The following is a 14,002-nucleotide window of genomic DNA, read 5'->3' as shown; positions in this document are numbered from 1 at the left end:
CAAGTCCTCTGCCATATTATGTGCTGGTGAACTGATGTGAACAGGTATGTCCAGTTTATATGTGAAGGCAAAACATTATAATTGTTTGCCACTGTTAACATCAAAAGTTATGATAAAAACTAAAAGCCAATGACTCAACAGAGTGTCTCCTTTTTAACAAGTATATGTGTGTATACACACACACACACACACACACACAGACTTACTTGCAGGAAATCATAAATGATGACTGAGGTTTTCATATTTCTTGTAATGCTAGAAACCATTAACAGCAGTCTTCACATTCATGTGCTCTAACCTTCAACTGAAGAAACTGTCGAAGCACCACGACAGATTTATGGCAGTATAAGTTAATAACTAGGCCCATTCACTCAGTAACTAAAGTGGCTGGCAATCCCACAGCTGGATATATGAAACAAGCCTATGAAAGTTACACAGAGGCTATGTTGCTACCAACTCTTCATGTCACCTGACATTTTATCATCTGACCTAAAATCCCTGCAACATGAAGTCTCCCATATGCAGAAAAACTAGCCCAGAGATGGATTTATAAGACTCCTTATTTTGTTTACATACAACTATAACTTCCGATTCCTTGTCTGGGAGCCTTTCATTGGAAACTGCATTAAATATATTTTCATAACATATTCACATAAGAGGGAAGAACCACCACCGGTGCGGGTTCCTCTGCATGCTTCTTGCTGTGATGGAGGGTCCCCCATAACTGTCTGTAATGTGCACTCCCCTAATTCCGATCCCCTGTAAATGCTTGTGCTGCTGCCCCTCAATCCCAAGTGACTGCCTGTGCTGCCACCCCTCCTCCAGTCCCAGCCCTCAGGGCCTGTACCACCACCACCCACAACCCCAGTAAATGCCTATGCTGCCACCCCCCTGCCCTGGTGCCAGTCCCCAGTAAGTGCGTGTGCTGGTCCCCTCAGCAACCGTTTGTGCTGTCTCCCCTCTCCCTCAAACAAATGCCCATTCTCTCACCTCACTCCCCCTCTCAGTCCTGGTCCCAGCCCACAGTGAGTGCCCATGCCACCACTGTCCCCTCCTCCCCCGTGCTGGTCCCAGTGCCCAGTGAGTGCCTGTGCTGCCACAGCCCCCCAAATCCCGGTCCCAGTCCCCAGTGAGTGCCCCTACTGCCACCCCCAGTGTCGGTCCCAGTTCCCAGTAAGTGCCCATGCCGCCACCCTCCAGTCCCAGTTTTGGTCCCCAGTGAGTGCTGTGCCGCTGCCCCCCAGTCCTGGTTCCCAGTAAGTGCCCGTACGCCATCCCCCAGTCCCGGTCCCAGTCCCCAATGAGTGCCCGTGCCCATGCCACTGCCCCCCAAGTCCCGGTCCCAGTTCCCAGTAAGCGCCTGTACCACCGCCCCTGGTCCCGGTCCCAGTCCCCAATGAGTGCCCGTGCTGCCGCCCCTCAGTCCCGGTCCCAGTCCCCAGTGAGTGCCTGTGCCGCCGCCCCCCAGTCCCGGTCCCAGTCCCCAATGAGTGCCCGTGCCCATGCCACTGCCCCCCAAGTCCCGGTCCCAGTTCCCAGTAAGCGCCTGTACCACCGCCCCTGGTCCCGGTCCCAGTCCCCAATGAGTGCCCGTGCTGCCGCCCCTCAGTCCCGGTCCCAGTCCCCAGTGAGTGCCTGTGCCGCCGCCCCCCAGTCCCGGTCCCAGTCCCCAGCGAGTGCCCGTGCCACCGCCCCCCGGTCCCAGTCCCAGTCCCCAGTGAGTGCTCGTGCCACCGCCCCCCAGTCCTGGTCCCAGTCCCCAGTGAGTGCCCGTGCCACCGCCCCTCAGTCCCGGTCCCAGTCCCCAGCGAGTGCCTGTGCCGCTGCCCCCCAGTCCCGGTCCCCAGCGAGTGCCCATGCCACCACCCCCCGGTCCCGGTCCCCAGTGAGTGCCCGTGCCACCGCCCCCCAGCTCCAGTCCCAATCCCCAGTGAGTGCCCAGGCCACCACCCCGCAGTCCCGGTCCCAGTCCCCAGTGAGTGCCCGGGCCACCGTCTCCCAGTTCCGAGTAAGTGCCCATATGCCGCCCTGCAGTCCCAGTCCCCAGTGAGTGCCTGTACCCATGCCACTGCTCCCCAGTCCCGGTCCCAGTTCCCAGTAAGTGCCCGTTCCGCCACCCTCTAGTCCCAGTCCCCAGTGAGCGCCCGTGCCACCACCACCACCCCGGTCCCGATCCCAGTCCCCAGTGAGCGCCCGTGCCACCACCCCCCCGGTCCCGATCCCAGTCCCCAGTGAGCGCCCGTGCCACCACCCCCCCGGTCCCGATCCCGGTCCCCAGTGAGCGCCCGTGCCACCACCCCCCCGGTCCCGATCCCAGTCCCCAGTGAGCGCCCGTGCCACCACCCCCCCGGTCCCGATCCCAGTCCCCAGTGAGCGCCCGTGCCATCGCCCCCCCGGTCCCGGTCCTTCCTCCACTGCTTGGCCACGGTGACAGGTTCCATTGTGCTGATAACAGATGGGGGCACAGAGCGTGTCATCCTCCTCCCGGCTCCCCAGCCCCTTTTCCCTGCCCCCACCAGCCCCGGAGTTTCTCCCCCTCGCCCCCAGCCCGCCCCCCGCGGGGAGCAGGGTGACAGACCGGGCGGCTGCGGGGCCTGCGGCCGGGCGGAGGCCGGGGCCTGGCGCGGAACCGGTGCCCGGGTACTCACGGGGAAAGCTCGGATCCGCATCTTGGTGTCTTTCCGGCTGCCCGTCCCCTTGCTCAGGTTCGACATCTTCGGACCCGGCTCGAGCGGAGCCTCTGCGGGGTGGGGGTGGGGGTTCGGGGAGACCCCGGGCAGGAGCCCCTGGCGACCTTCACTCCGGGCGGCGGCCTCGGGGGTGCGCGGGGCGGTGAGAAGGGAGGCGGCTACGGGGGGTTCTGGGCGGCGGCGGCGCAGGCCCCTGTCTCCAGCGGCGGCGGCGGCGGCGTTTCCTTCACCCTCGTCCGCCGCGATGGCGGACAAACATCGCTCAGTGCGCAGGGCCAAGCGCCCCCCCACCCCGAGACAGATCCGGCCGCGGCAGCAGGAGGGGCGCGGGGAGGAGCACGGCGGCGAGGGCGGGCGAGGGGGTGGGGGCTCTGCTGCCTAGCTCTCGCGAGACTTCGCTCCCAGCTGTCATCGTCTGTAAAGGGGCGGGAGGAGAGGGAAAGGAGGAAGAGAAAGCACAGTGGGGCAAAGGCGGCCGCTGATTGGCTGAGTGGGGCGCAGTAGGGGAGAGGCAAATGCAGAGAAGGTGCCATGGCTGGCCTGCGGGGGGTGGGTTATGTTTGTGGGGAGTGAGCGGTGGTGGGATTCGGGGAAGGGGTGTCTTAGCAGCCCCAACTGCTGTAGAGAGTCTGTCAGGGGCTGGCAGGAGCCTCTCTGGGCCCATAGACAACCACATACTGAGCCTAGTGCTGTCCCTACTCATTGCAATCAGAGCTTTGGGCCATCTAGAACTAGGGTGCCTCACATTGTTAGCAACTGGCTAAGCGGGCCCAGACGTTAGGTCCTGTCTACATTATCCACCTTGCAAGCTCTTGCCCTTTTACCTCACGTCTCAGGTGTTTTTCTTAAAGTCACAGCTTCTGGAGTCAGGTGACTATGGAAGACTCACAGCTGTCCTTTTTTAAAAAAAATGTGTCGGGGAGGGGAGAGTTGAATATGTGACCTGAGCTCACCTTAAGGTTCACAGCCTGAACAGAAAACAAAAAGACCCTGCATTAAATTTTTTTTTAAGTTACAATTGAGGAGGATCTGACTTGTGATGTTTGAACACTTGGAGTTGGCAATAGTTGTCCTGAAATTTGTCTGTCTATTGCTATCACTGAGACAGCTCCCATGTTGGTAATAATCATGCAATTGGTAGCATAAATGAGGTAGATGCCAGCATTCACCAAGATTTTAGGCATTGGATTGCTAGACCTGTGCTGAGATGGTTATTAATATGCTGGTAGTTTGGCAACACTAACTAATGCCCAATAATAGCAAGGGTGGAAAATCTAAAGGAAACAAAGTAAAATGTAGACACAGTCTTAAACATAGGCCCTTAACTCCTTTCAAACCTGTATGGACAGGGCAAAAGCAAACAGTCTCTTTAAAAGACAGGCCAAGAAAAGAACTGCACAGGCATATTGTGCCTTTTCCTGATATTTATCAACCTGAAGTTTCCCTGCAGTTAATTTTGCCCCACTGAGTCATGGCACTCATGGGTGTTGTACTCCTTGGAAGACTCATAGTCATGTTGAAATACATTTATTTTTCCTTTTTTAAATTTGCTAATCACTACATATGCTTGAGAAATGAAGATGCCACCTGAAGCAATACCTGTGTGAGAGTGAGGCTAAATATAGGTCACTTGCAAATTAGGACAGTTTATATAACAGAGATGGATGTTTTGTAAATATCAGATTTTGCAAGTCAATGGCAGGTTCAATTGCTCAGTGCTTCTGGCATTCAGGTGGGTCACTCAAAAACAACAACAAAAAGTTAGTAGACACTTGAAATTTGGGCCTAGGTGACTAGGCCCAAAATCCCACACAGGCACAGGCAGGAATATTACTCCTAGTGTTGATTCCCAATCTGGACCCTAACCACAGGAGCATAATTCTTCTTATGATAGTGTACTAGTCTGAAAAATACCTAAGATCATTATACCACTTAGCAGTTTCGTAGCAAAACCTGTAAAACTTTGGCACTGAAGGTACATAGGTACAAATATCCTGTGAGCTAGTTTGCCTTCTGTAATAGTTTCTTCACCTATTTGTTGCCTTCAGTTTAAAACAACCACTGCCCATTGAGACTAATGCAAGTACCTCTACTGGACGTTTTTAATCTCCTGATCAGTATTAAGTATACACCGAAAGGAAAAATTATATAACAGCAGCACAACAACAACGAATCTTAATGATTTCAGCATGACTAAAGTACAGTACCATTCAGCCCTTTTCAAAAGTACAGTTTCTAGAGAATAATGTCTAGTTCTTAAAGCACTTTTCATTAACAACCAAAAATAAAAGTCAAGTGGTAGGAGAGGCAAAGTTTTTCTTCTGACTGCCAATATGAAGAATATGGTCCCCAGACATTTCAGTGTTGTCGTCCTCATCTGGGAGCTTAGTAGATGAATCCAACCCTGCCAATTAAGTCTAAACTAAGAATTTTGCTTGCAAGAAGTTCAAAGGGTTAGGAGAAAGATCCTACTTTAAATTGCAGTTTGGATCTCTGGTGCCTGCAAAAATGGGCAGCATCCACTACTGCCGATTGCTCTAGCACAATGTCTTCTGCTACTGTTTTTGTGCTTTCTTTCATGATATGCCCTTATGCTTAGGGCAACCTCACTAGCCCAGTGTACCAGGCTCTCATTTTCTCATTCTAGTCACTCCTAAAGACTCACTTCTTTTTAGGAGCTCCACAAATAGTAACTCAGGTTAGTCAAATGCCCAATCCCAACGTAACTAGAGGAGGGCTGATGATTTAAAAATGAAGTTATAACCATGTCTGTTCTCCTTGGGAATCTTTCCTAACTTTAGCTGTATTTTGCACTGTAAGATTATTTGGCACTATACAAGACTCAATAATATTGCTGGTTCTTACTTACTAAAATTATTAAGAGTAAGAATTGTTGCCTGAGGTTCTGCCCATGCAGGTTTGAAGTACAGAGGATCTTCAATGAAACTCACCGCTTACTTCTCTCTGCATTCCAGCTCTGCGACGAACAGGTGTGCAGAATCCCCCTGTGCAACTCTAATTTCTGCTCCCATCTGTAGTAGAAATAAAGCAGTTTTGCTAAATGTAAGGTCTTGTGCTCACCCAAGGGACCACTGGAATTGCTCTTTGAGTACCAGTAGTGTCAATCAGAGGGGAGATGGGTGGGTGAAGAACAGCAAGATTGACCTATGAACTGCTAGTAGCACTAATGCCCATCTTGGTCAATGCCAGCTATCTTATGTATATATCTTCAAATATTCCTACAATAAATAAAGTAATAACTAGTTTTTGGGAAATACCCTTCAGTAATAGGGGTTCAGGTTCATATGCCATGACTGCTTCTACCGTCTATTCACTCCTAGCCTCCTTCACGCTAGTATTCAAGCTTGCAGTATAAGGGCCAGGAATGCCTGCTCTAATAGGTAGAGAATAGCTCAGCATGGAGAGTGACTAGGATGATCTGAAGGTCACATGGTTAAATGCACTGTTGGGAGGTACTCCAATACTACAGTGATGAGCACAGTATAAGGACCTACACAAAATACTTTCACTTCAATGACTCTAACAATTTCTTTCTAACAATATGACAGGCATGCTGCTTTTACTAGTATTTTCTAAGTGACATGATGTCTTGTATACCTGCTGAAAAACTTTCTAGCATTACTCAAAATGTTGCTGAGGGTATCAGAAGCATTAAAAGGTTGGCCTTAATACAATATATTTTCTACATTCCTAACATTAACATAACTTTTCTCTTTTAAAAATTACAGAAAAGCAAGTTTTTGGTTTATTTACACAAGAATACCATTTCTTAATTTAAAAAATAAGTTTCTTTGTTTCTTTTAAGGCCCAGTCATACACACTGAAATCAGTGCGAGTTTTGCCATTAATTTGAATGGGGGAAGAATCAGAGCCTTGGCTGCTTGTATCAGAGAGTTCTGTGTTTGCATGGTCTCATTCTGTACCATTCTGCATTTGAAAAGAAACTCAGAATGGAAGCTGCCTGTGTTAGGGTGGGAGAAAGAAATTCTTCTCTATTTAAAAGGCAGTACAAAGAAAAAAAATCAAATAATTTCTTTTCAGCTACATAAATCCATCTATCATAGTCTGAAGAAGTTGATGCCTGTTTTAGGCTTTGCATGAATTTTGTGTGATACATTGAGGATATGTATGGGACTATAATCATTTCTCTTTTTTGAAAGGCTTTAGAAACAACAAAAAAGATGTATTCCCTCAATTGTAACACCTAAAATCTATTGAAAAGATATTTTGATAACAATGCAGAACTATATATAGCTGGAAAAATGTGAAGGGGCTTCAACAAAACCTATGTAATACCTGCATTTTGAAAGGGGGAGGGAAGGGCGGAAAGTAGGTTTTCATTGTATTACATTCGGAATCCCATCCTGCAATCCCGACAAGCAAAAGTTCCTTTGAAGTCATTACAGGATTAGTAAAATATGACACAATGAGGTAAGTTTTATTTTGCTATTTTATTGACAGTTCTCATATGCCCCATGCCAATCCCCCCTCCCCCCAACAATATTCTACAGTCATTTTCAACATATATCCCATTGACATCTAGGAGGCCTGCTGGGGCCACTAAAAGCATCAAAATAAACATTCAAAAATATAAAATAGATTATTTCTAAATTTCTGCATTTAGAAACAGAATAACTGAAATATTGTAATTCCAAATTATATTCTACCTGGTTCCTATCCTAAAAAGATGTGAGTTTTTTTACCTCCTTCTTGTATGCCCTGAATCAACATCCTAAACTTGCCATTTTAATTTCCTTGACCATTGCTTCATAAGGCTTTAGGTGGGAGTTGGATGACAGAAGATGCTGAAGTAACCTATTTATGTAAGGCAGTTGAACAATTCTACTTTTATCTTGCAATCCCTTTCTTCCTATACAAAGGCTGTAAATAAAGACCTGCTAAGCTGAAGTCACCAAATAGCATTCCTTGCCCCTGACAAAAAATACCCGGTGTAGTGTCAATATTTTTACAGCACCAGTGGTTCTGACTACTTTACAGAGGCTATCATTTTGTCCAGAAGATTCACAAAGTAGAACTAAAGGAAATTCATGCGGCTTTTCAGTGAATGGAAATAGCAGAAGGTTTTGAAGGTTGTTTTCTTATGGCAGTGTGTATTGAAAATGTGCATTGTATCCCTGTTCTTAAATAAACTTATCTTATTTCAGCCTCCTTACAGTCTAGGTTTTTTTGTTTTTTATACTGTGTGTCTGTAATGCAGAGGATTATTGCTTCAGTGCAGTGATCTGAAAGTAGTTGCTGAAGGTGTGAAGCTAAACAAGGGGCTAATTGGGTGGCAAATACATTTCAATATGAATTGAAATTCTCCACTCCCACTCTGATCCCTGTTAGCACTATGTGTATGTGAGGACAACTTTTCCAAAGTCCCCAGTTTGAGGGTAAAGTACTGCAGATGTAGAAATTTTATTAAAGTTAATTTTTAAAATCAAATTTACACAAGAAGGAAGGTACTGTACATCTGGGGTTGGGGTTGGGTTATAGGGGATTGCAAGTATCGGTTAAAAGATTCGCAAGGTACATATGGTACATATAAGCAGCATAGATCCAGATTGAGGTGGGGAACTTTTTAAAGCGTCAGTGGATAAATGGGCTCAGGTACGCCATGCATGGAATGTATGAAGAGTCCAAGTCAGTATTGGTGTAGAGAATAAGTACATGGGTGGGGGGCGTCCCTCGGTTTGTCAGGGAAGGAAGTGGGTTATTTCCCTGGTTGGCAGTTACTCAACCTGGTACTGGCAGTGTCCTATGATGTGTTCTGTGTAGATGTCTCTGGACCACCTGATAGTGTCGGACACCATGAGCTGTCTCATAAGCTGGGCATAGCATCAACCAACTCCGCACGCTCTCAGTACCAGCTTGTTGTGGTGGTCCCATGTGCCCAGGACTCCCACGATCATAGCTCTGAGCTCTCAGGGTGTCGGCCAGTGGGCTTTCAGTTGAATGGCAGATAGGTATTGTCAGTAGGAGCACAGGGGTTGTGGGAGGGGGTGTTGATGTAGATAATTGCTTTCCATTGTTATCTGAAAACAACTTTCAAAGTTTCCATTTGGTCTGAGAGGAAAACTGCTGCAGGTGTGTGGAAAAACAAGGTGTTAATTGGGAGAGTGATCATACACAGTATGTAAGGCTATGTCTACACAAGCACTTTTATCTGTCTAATTTATGTCACCCAGGGATGTGAAAAAAACATGCTTCTGAGCGACATAAGTTACACTGACAGAACGGCTGGTGTCAACAGTGCTATGTGGGTGGGAGACATAACTACCGCTGCTCGTTGGAGGTTTAGAATGGCTACATGAGCAATCTTTACACGAGCTATCTTTGCACGTCTACATTGCCAAAGTTACATCACTGACAGTTACGTGCCGCTCAGAGGGCGCTGAAGGGAAACCACTATTGTGTGTTCACACTATCAGCTGCCTGCACAATAGCTTGTTCACGCGTGCGGCACTTGCAGCAGTATTCAAAGCGATACACTCTGAGCAGCTATCCCACAGAGCACCTCTTTCTCTTCTGCCGATAAGACTTGTGGGAAAGCAGAGAGGGTCACAAGGCACCCTGGGTCCTGTCCCAATGCCCCGTGATGCATTGCTTTGCATCCTAGCAATCCCTGTGCTTCCGTCCGCATTTGGTGCCATCTTTAAATGGTTTGTGTACTACACACCTTGCCTCTTCAGGCTGCAGGAATGGATCCTGAACTGTTGACCAGTATGCTGCTCGTTCTGACTAACACATCACTAGTGGCAGTGGAGTTATTCCTTAAACTACAAAGGCAAGAAGAGTGTGACATTGATCTCACCACATGTAGTAGCTACATGAGATTGCTTGTGGCATTCACGGAGGTGCTGGCCACAGTGGAATGCTACTTTTGGGCTCAGGAAATAAGCACTGAGCGGTGGGATCAGATCATCATGCACGTCTGGGATGACGAGCAGTGGCTACAGAACTTTCGGATGAGGATGGGACTGTGTGATGAGCTCACCCAGCCCTGCGGCGCAAGGACACGAAAATGAGAGCTGCTCTGTCACTGGAGAAGTGCGTAGCGATCACACTGTGGAAGCCGGCTACTCCAGACTGCTACCAATCAGTCGCTAATCAGTTCAGAGTGGGAAAGTCTACTATTGGACTCGTGTTGACGGAAGACTGCAGGGCCTTTAATCCTGCTGCAAAAGACCATGACTCTGGGCAACCTGCGTGACATTGTGGATGGCTTTGCACAAATGGGCTTCTCTAACTGTGGAGGGGCAATAGATGGCATGCACATTCCAATTCTGGAACCAGACCACCTAGGCACCCAGTACATTAATTGCAAGTGGTATTTCTCACTGGTTCTCCAGGAGCTTGTGGATCACCCTGGGTGTTTCACAGACATTAATGCAGGCTGGTCTGGAAAGGTGCATGATGCATGCATCTTTCAGAACACTGGCCTGTTCAGGAAGCTGCAAGCAGGGACTTTCTTCCTGGACCAGAATATCATTCTAGGGGAAGTCGAAATGGGAGACAAGCCTGCTTTCTGCAACCCTACTGCCCCCAACAACTCGCTCAAGCAATTCCCAAAATCAGATCCACTTACCAGGGACCTCCTCTCCTGTTTGCACTTCACCAAGATCTGACTGCTGTGACTGGCTAGGCTCCTCTGAGGTAGAAAAGAGCTCCTGGCTGCATGCATCTCTGGCCTCTGAATCATCCTCTGCCTCTAGGTCCCTCTCCCCTTCCACATCCTCATCCAAGATTTCCTCCTCCTGACTCAGTCTACTCTCGACTGGCACATGAGCCACTGAAGTATCCACAGTGGTCTTTGTAATGGAGCTGGGGTCGCTACCGAGTATTGCATCCAGCTCTTTGTAGAACTGACAGCTCGTGGGTAGGTGTTCTGCAATTCCCTCACTTTGACCCTGCACTGCAATGTGTTCTGGTCATGGCCCCTTTCTCTCATGCATCATGAAATCTGTCTGAAGGCATCATAATTCCTAGGGCTGGAGCGCACCTGGGACTGGACTGCTTCCTCTTCCCGAATGCTGATGACGTCCTGCAGCTCGGCATTGCTCCAAGCGGGGGATTGCCTGGTGCGTGGAGCAAGTATGGCCACCTGGAAAGAAGGACTGAGACCACTGCACGCATCACCGACCAAACAGGAAGGGGACTTTCAAATTTGCAAAGGAATATGGGGTGGGGATGACGGTTGGTCACATGAGGGCAGAGCAGTAGAATTCAAACCAATGGGCACAGAGGTGAGAACAGGCATTGTGGGACACCTCCTGGAGGCCAATCACAGCACTGTAATCGCCACCATGTCTACACTGGCACTGCAGCGCTTTAGCCCTGGCTCAGAAAGCTGTACGCCTCTCGGGGTGGTTTTTTTAAAGCACTACAACTACGCAGTTTCTGCACACTAAGTGGCTTTACAGTGTTTACACCTTGGGAGCTACAGAGCAGAAAACTGCTTTACTGTGCAGAAACTTGCCAGAGTAGACAGGGCCTTACAGTGGCACAGCTGCACGGTACAGCTGTGCCATTGTCAGCTTGTTAGTGTAGACATGGCCTAACTCTTAAAAAGCATCCTAATGGAAGATGTCAATCCATAAAGCAGGGGTGATCTAATAATGAAATGTTGTTTTTGACAACAGAGTTTGTGTGCTTGGGCATGAACACAGTACTAGCGTGGATTCCAGTGCATGCAAGGATACCTGAATGAAATGGTAGATAAAGAAGCAAAAAATGTTTTTAAACATGGAGAAAATGATATAAAAATTTCTCTCAGTATTCAGGAATTTAAAAGTTTAATTAAAAAAAGATTTTAAAAGGAATAGCAAGAATTGTGACCACAAAGAAAAGGGGAAGAAGATTGATTCTATGAAATATGCCCCAAAATAGAGGATAATGCACTATTCCAAAGTTCTGACCAAATCAGTGAAGTATGGTACTCATATTTAGACTTTTAACTGGTCACTGCGGTTTGAATAATAATTTGTATCTATTGAATAGACACTAAGATGAGTTATGTAATACACGTAAGGTTAAAGAAATAGTCGATCACCTGATTTTGAAATGTTGGCAGTGTTCCCAGGAGAAAAAGGCTCTTTATGAAAAGTTTAGAAGCTTGAAGGTGATAAAACATACAAACAGGAGGTTAGTGAGCATATCAGGAAATTGAGTAACGTTAAAAAAGCTCTGCTACATTTTTTAAGGGCCCAGAGCAGGATAAAAGAGTGTATTGGAATGCACGTCTGAGGAATATAGAGGGTGGCAGTTATAGACTCAGTAGCTGTGTCTGCTTCTCTATAAAGAAGAAGAAGAAGAAGATTTAAATCCATGTGGAAGCAAAATTATCACAGATTAAGGAGGCACAAAGAATTTAATCCAAACAAGGAAAAAATTAATTCAGAACAGTATCCCACAAATTTAACTTGCTAGAACAGGGGTGGGCAAACTATGTGGCCCGTCAGGGCTTTAGATCTGTCCTGCAGGATTGTCAAACCTTCGCTGTTCCTGGAAGCGGCCAGCACCACATACCCATGGCTCCTGGGGGAGCGAGGGGGGCGGGGAGAGGGCTCCGCGCGCTGCCCTTGCCTGCAGGCACCGCCCCCGCAGCTCCCATTGGCTGGGAACGGTACCCACAGGCAAGGGCTGCGTGCAGAGCCCTCTGCTCCCCACCCCAGAGGCCGCAGGGATGTGGTGCCAGCTGCTTCCGGGAGTGACGCAGGGCCAGGGCAGGCAGGCGGGCAGGCCCAGGTGCACGCTGCTGCCATCCTGGAGGTGCTCCAGGAAAGCAGCACCGGGCCATAACCTGCACCCCAAACCCCTCCTGCACCCCAAAGCCTTGCCCTGAGCCCCCTGCTGCACTCCAGCCCCCAGCCCTGAGCTCCCTCCATGCACCCCAACCCCCTGCCCTGAGCCCCATCCTGCTCTCTGCACCCCCCTGCACTCCAACCCCCTGCCACATCCCTCCTGCACCCCGACCCCCTGCCCTGAGCTCCTTCCTCCACACCACACCCCCTCCCACACCCTGCACTCCCTCCCGCACCCCAACTTCCTGCCTCAGCTGTACATTCATGGCCCTGCATACAATTTCCCCATCCAAATGTGGCCCTCAGGCCAAAAAGTTTGCCCACTCCTGTGCTAGAAGTTACTAACATTGCCCCAGATACTTCTATAATAATGCAGAAATTCAAATTCAAAGCAAACCTGCAACTATTTAAAGAGATATTATTGACTTTTTAAAAAGACCACACATTTTGAAATTATTTTTATTTGCTATTGTTATACACAGCTCCTAAGATTACTGTAAATGAATAAGATTAGTGAAAATATTTCTTTTTTTTTTTTAGAATTTTTTACTTGATGCACTTTTTGATGGTCAGTTTTTCTATTTCCCCTGTACAGTCAAGGTAGACCCAGATCCAAAAGGTATTTAGGCTCCTAACTATCATTGAGTTTAATGGAAGTTAGGATCCTAAATACTTCTTTGAATCTGGGCCACAGCGATCAACCTGATAAACATTTATACACATGCATAACTTAATATAAGTATTCCTATTGACTTTAATGGAAGTATTCATGTGTTTAAAGTTTGATGTGTACCCAAGCTTTTTCAGGATTGGGGGGGAGGGGAGGCTTATCTTCCTGTTTGTTCAAATGTAGTAACAACATACCAACATGTGAACCAAATCTGATTTCTCTGTGATGGTGAAGACATGGAGAAAAAAAAAAGGAGGAGTAAAGATATTTGCTTGCTTCATAAAGCTTTACTAGTCTATATTTAAATCTGCTACAAAACAGAAGTGATGGTAAAACACGACATAATTATAATTTAAATCCATGTATCAATCCATCAGTTTCAAAATAAAAAACAAACAAAATGCAGAAAAGTTTTCAGGTAATAAAAAGGAGTGTGACTAAGATGCAGTCTCACCCCTACTTTGTCAAGTTATCTATCAATGACCTAACTTCACTCGTGTAAACCCCTAGTGTAGACAGGGTTTCCATCAGTGCAGCATGATTTCTACTGGTGTAGCTTATTCCAGTTACTCCCTGTCATAAACAGATAGCTAAGGGTTAATGTCTCTTTCACCTGGAAAAAAATGCTAAAAAGCCCCTAGCAGAGAAAAGAAAAATATAATATTCCTACTGGCTTCTGGATTCTCTCTATCTGACCACGGCACACCATATCATAACCTAGTCCCAGATTTGGACCTTAGCGTCCAAAATATGGGGGTTAGCATGAAAACCTTCAAGCTTAGTTACCAGCTTGGACCTGGTAAAGCTGCCACCAC

General features: G+C 47.7%; 1 protein-coding gene across 1 annotated transcript in view; it reads right to left on the bottom strand.

The window, feature by feature from the left end:
- Positions 1 to 3,013, bottom strand: part of CUL3 (cullin 3) — a 113,829-nt gene extending 110,816 nt beyond the window's left edge. Inside the window, exon 1 of the mRNA XM_030574653.1 lies at positions 2,649 to 3,013. The gene's annotated coding sequence lies outside the window, so the exon portion shown is untranslated. The remainder of the gene's footprint in view (positions 1 to 2,648) is intronic.
- Between the last annotated feature and the right edge of the window lie 10,989 nt (positions 3,014 to 14,002).

The sequence above is a fragment of the Gopherus evgoodei genome, chromosome 9 (assembly GCF_007399415.2).
Source record: "Gopherus evgoodei ecotype Sinaloan lineage chromosome 9, rGopEvg1_v1.p, whole genome shotgun sequence".
Classification (NCBI taxonomy): Eukaryota; Metazoa; Chordata; order Testudines; family Testudinidae; genus Gopherus; species Gopherus evgoodei.
The sequence above is the reverse complement of the archived record's forward strand: the minus strand, read 5'-3'. Positions and strand labels throughout refer to the sequence as shown.